Genomic DNA, 5788 nt, shown 5'->3' with positions numbered 1-5788 from the left:
GTCTACGTGTCCATGAGCCTTGTACCTGTAGATTCAAAGCATTCAAGGAAAGCATTCATTGTATCTGTACAGAGTCAGTTCTTTCTAGTGGTTGTTCTTTCAAAAGTGCCTCACAAAGACTATGTGCGGGTGTCTACATAGTCTTAGGTATTGATGGCTGGAAGCATGTGAGGGATGTGCCCGGGTGTATGCAAATCCACTACCATTTTATGGAAGGCAATTTTATATAATCAGCATCCAAGGACTTGATTTGGGGTGGATGGACTAGGTGAGAGGTAGGTGTCTTGGAACCAAGCCCATGAATATAAAGGGGACCACTAAAAACAGATTATTCATCCAGAAATTTCTATATCATGACCCTGGCCCCTAAATTTCATTTTAGTTTTGACACAAGGCCTCACTATATGATTCAGTTTGGCATCACACTCAGTAACCCTTTTGCTTCAGCTGCCCGAGGGCTAGGATTGCAGGTGTGCAGCACACTGGGCTGGTCTCCATGCTTACACACTTGGCTCTTTTTTAGTTTTGGGGGACAAGGTTTCTCTGTGTAACAGCCCTCGTTTTTTGTACAGGCTGGCCTCAAACTCACAGAGATCTGCCTCTGCCTCCAGAGCGATGGGATTAAAAGCATGCACCACCGCACCCAGCAACACTTGGCATTTCCAGTGGTATCTTCAGGTGACCTCAGACCATGCTTTCAAGCAGAAGGTCCAGGATGTTGAATTTTTAGACATTTTTTAGAAATTTTTAGAAATTTATTACTCACTCTATTTTTATTTTGAAATCTTCCTGTTCAGTTCCATAGCCTACTTCTTAATGGGTTGTTTTCATTATTTTTAATCTTTTGAATTATTTGTATATACTAGACACCAATCTATTAAATGTACAGCCAGCAAGGTTTTTTTTTTCTCTCCCATTCTGTGGGCTGCTTTTGCAGTTGATTGTGTTTCCTTTGCTGTATAGATATTATTATTGTTATCATTATTAGTATCATTATCATTATTGTTTTTACTTTATCTTATGTTTTTGGCTATTTTGCCTGGGCTATAGGGTCATCAGATCCGCAGGAACTAGAGTAATAAATGCTTCTAAGTTGTCATGTAGATACAGGGAAGCAAAACAGTGTCCTCTGGAAGAGCAGCCAGCACTCTTAACCACTGATCCACCTCACCAGCTCCACAGAATCTTTTAAATTTGCTGGGCTCTTATGTGTCAGTTATAGGTCTTAACCTCCTGTGCTATGGGACTCTTAAGAAAACACATGTCTGTGCCAATAAGTTGAAGAATACAGCCTAGTTATCCTCTAGCAGTTTCAGAGTTTCAGGTCTATGTTGAGATTGTTGGGGTTTGTTTTATTTGTTTTGTTTTGTTTTTGTTTTTATCTGTTTGGATGTGAATTTTGTGTGGAGTGCAAGATGAGGGTCTGGTTCCGTTTTCTGTATGCTGAAATCCAGGTTCCCAAACACCATTTCCTGAAAATGCCGTCTTTTCTTTAATGGGTACTTTTGGCTTCTTTGTCAAAAATCAAGTAGCCATATCCGTATGGACCTGTCCTGGTACTATTCCACTTGTCTTTCTGTTTTTACATTAGTACCACACTATGTTTAATACTGTGGGTCTTTAGTATAATTTGAAGTAGGGTAAAGTGATAGCTGCTGCAATATTGTTTTGTTCAAGATTGCACTGATAGTCCTTGGCTTCTGGCCCTGCCACATAAAATTTGAGATTGTTTATTCTAAGCCTGTGAAGAATGGCCCTGAGTTTTTGATTGAGATAGCATAGAATCTGTAGATTGCTCTTTGGTAGGATGCCCATTTTCACAAGATGAGTTCTTCCAATCCATGAGCACGAAAGTCTTTCTGTCTTTCTGTCTTTCTGTCTCTTTCTCAGGCGCCTTAACCTTCTCATTGCAGTCTCTTTTGTTTTCTTGGTAAGGTTTATACCCACGGGTTGGTTTTATTTTATCAGTGGCTTTTGTAAATAGGATTGCTTGTTTGATTTCTTTTTCAGTATTATTGGTTTTGGTATAGAGGATTTTGTGTGGTTATTTTGTAACCTGCAACTTTGCTGAAAGTGTTTACCAGCTCTATATAATGTTTTTTGGTGGATTCTTTGGTGTCTTATATGTATAAAATCTTATCATTAGCAAATTGAGATACTTTGACTTATTTTCCTATTTTCTTTCCGTGCATTGTTGGTCTGAGACGTTAGGCTGAGCAGGTGTGGAGCAAGGGGGCATCCTTATCTCATTCCCAATCTTAGCGGGGATGCTTTGAGTTTTCCTCCATTCAGTATCATGTTGGCTTTGGACTGTCATATACACCTTTCCTTAAGTTGAGATATGCTTCCCACATCCATAGCCTCTCAGTGACTTTTATCATGAAGGACATTGAATTTTGTCAAAGATAAAGTCTCTACTGAGATGATGGTGTAATTTCTGTCTTTGAGTCTATTTATGGGATGGGTAACATTTACTGATTTATATGTGTTGAACCATCCCTGTATATCTGGAATGAAGCCAGCTTGGTCATAATGTTTATTTCATCTTGAATTCAGCTGCCAGTGTTTTATTGAGAATGTTTGCATCTTTCATCAAGGATGTCAGTTTATAAATTTTTCTTTTGGTGGTATCTTTATCTGGATTGGATGTCAGGGCAATATTGACTTGGTAAGAATTTTGAGCTGTACTTCTTTTTCAGTTTTATGGAATCACTTGAGTGGTATATGAGCTCCTAACTGCCTATACCTCCAGTTCCACTTCTGACCTCTAGGGCACCCATATATATGCATGTACATATATACATGTACACACACACACACACACACACACACACACACACACACACACTCCTAAAAAAATAGTCTTTTTAAAAAAGCAATAAAGAAAAATACTGCTAAAATTACAATAAAAAGAAAAAAACCCATAAAGACAAAGGGCAAAAATAAAATAAAATAAAGAAATGCTGATGCTCCGGATCATTGTCTTTCTGAAGTCTGTAAAATTGGTCCATCAGGTATATGGGGTCAGTTGAAGTTGTAGCTTCTTGTGGGTCACAGCATGTCTGTTGCCACTGCTGCAGCTGCTGCTGTACTTGGTAAAGCTCAGATCTTTGCCAGAGTGGTGTTAACTTTAGGCATTTCTCTTCTTTGGGCACCGGCCTCTGCTGGCCACACTTAGCTTTGTAGTCAGTGGGCTGGGGTGGCTAATGTTTCATCTGGGTGGTATTTCCCAAGCAAGATGGCGTGTGGGAAGCATTGAGCTCTGTGTATTTGTCTCCCTGCTCCCAACCCACTGAACGTCAGTCACGCTGCAGCAGGAGTGTGCTAGAGGGCATCAAGTAGTCCTTTGGAGCTTCAGGCTTCTGACACGGGTGGACCAGGAAGTAGATCCATCCACTGACCATAGCCCGAGCTATGGAACACCAGAGTTAGTCTCAGTCCCAAGCCTCTTAGGGCAGGGCTACCCTTCCCTTGACCCTCCATTGTTTGAGTCAAGCCTTCTGTTGCCTGGTGTGCTGCCTAGTCTTGTGTCAACTTGACACATAGACCAGGGTTATCTGAAAGGAAGGCAACTTGATTGAGAAAATGCTTCCACAAGATCTGACTGTAAGGCATTTTCCTGATTAGTTATTGATAAGGGAAGGACCAGCCCGTTTAGGGTGGTGCCATTACTGGTCTGATGGTATTGAAGAAAGCAGGCTGAGAAAGTTGTGGGAAGCAAGCCAGTAAGCTGCACCCTTCCATGGCTTCTGCATCAGCTCCTGCCTCCAGGTTCCTGGCTTATCTGAGTTCCTGTCCTGACTGCCTTCAGTAATGAAAAGCAATATAGAAGTAATGTAAACCAAATAAAACTTTTTCACCCCAACTTCCTTTTTGGTTATAGTGTTTCATCATAGCAATGGACAGCTGACTGAGACAGCTGGAGTTTGGGGCTTGTCCCCTTCCAGCCATCCCGATGTCCCTGGGATGTCTTTCACCTCAGAACTATGGCACGCTGAGTTGAAGATACCTAACTTGTAATTGTTTTCTATTCTCAGCACCTGCCCTGCCCCATTAATCAATTAAAAACAATAGTTTCCTTCATAAGATGGCACCTGGCCATGACTCTCAGGCTTGGCTGAGAATGACTCAGCTTTTATAGCTGGCAGGGAGAGATCTAGTTAGTCTGGTCAGTTTCAGGGACTTTCTGAACCTGTTTTTGGGTTGTTTATCTTTCTGTTTAGCTTTTAGGCAGTATGGAATGTTTCAATATCTCAGGAAACAAACAACATAACAAAATATTGCATAAATAAATGTAGTAGTAGTAGTAGTAGAAGTAATAATAATAATAATAATAATAATAATAATAATAATAATAATAACTCCTCTCCACTGTTGAGCATTTTTGTTAGAGGGGGCACTGTCAGAAAGACCTTGAACTGGATTTGAGGCTTGGCCCACCTGGCTTCCTTCCAAATGAGGTGTCACTTCTGTTCCCCTGCTAGGAAGTCAGTAGCAGGTTGCTCAGCTGCTGAATTCTTCTCAGCACGCTACCCTTTTCCTATTTCACATTTTCAGCTGACTGTTCCTCTTTTTGTGATATTTAAAAAAGATCTTTCTTTCTCCATCTGGATTAGATATACTTTTTTCTTACCCTGAGTCTTCCTTCACCACATTACACGAAGGCAGCCTATAATCTGTCATCTGACTCAGAAGTTCTTGCATTTCCAGGAGACCCATCTTAATTTCTATCTAGCCGTAAAAGGCTAGAGAACACTTGGATATAGACACATATAAAACAGGAGAAATATTATAGAAAAATAGATGTATATATAAAAAAAGAAGAGTCAAACATTTAGAGATGGCTATAATGCTGGTCCATCTTTTGTTTTCGTTTTTTGGGGTTTTTTTTGTTTTGTTTTCTTTTTGTTTTTTTCCAACATGACACAAGCTAGGGTCATCTGGGAAGAAGTAACCTCAATCAAATAATTCTCTCCCTGGAGCCTAGCATAATCATCATCAAAGAGGCTTCATTCAGCAACTCAGGGGAGCAGATGCAGAGACCCACAGCCAAACATTAGGCATAGGTCGGGTAATCCTGCAGAAGAGAGATAGGAAGGATTGTAGGAGCCAGAGGGGCTGAAGGCACAAAAAAACCCACAGAAACAACAAGCCTGTGCTCACAGGGGCTCACGGAGACTGAGCCGATGATCATGGAGTCTACATGGCTCTGACCCAGGTCCTCTACATATATGTTACGTTTGTGTAGCTTGGTATTCTTGTGGGATCCTGAACAGCAGGAGAAGGGCCTGTCTCTGACTTTTTTGCCTACTTTTAGGAACCTTTTCCTCTTGCTGGGTTGCCTCGTCCAGGCTTAATATTTGGGGATGTGCCTGGACTTGCTGTAACTTGACATGCCGTGTTTGGGTTGATATCCCTGGGAGGCCTGCTATTCTCTGAAGGGAAACAGAGGAGGAGTGGATCTGGGGAAGAGGGAGGGGGAGGGGACAGTGGAAGGAGAGGAGGGAGGGGAAACTGTGCTCAGGACATAATATATGGGAGAAGAATTAATGAGGAGGAGGAGAACGACGAAGAATTGTCCCCATCAGATTGGCCTGTAGGCAAGTTGGTGGGGGTGTTCCTTGATTAATAATTGATGTGGGAGGGCCCGGTGCACTGTGGGTACTCCCGGCTGTATATGAAAAAGACTGAGCAATCCATGAGAGTAAACCAACCAACAGCACTCCTCCATGGTTGTGCTTTAGCTTTGCTTCAGGTTCCTGCCCTGATTTCCCTCATGGACTGTAAG

The sequence above is a fragment of the Acomys minous genome (assembly GCF_964271855.1).
Source record: "Acomys minous genome assembly, chromosome: 2".
Classification (NCBI taxonomy): domain Eukaryota; kingdom Metazoa; phylum Chordata; class Mammalia; order Rodentia; family Muridae; genus Acomys; species Acomys minous.
The sequence above is the reverse complement of the archived record's forward strand: the minus strand, read 5'-3'. Positions refer to the sequence as shown.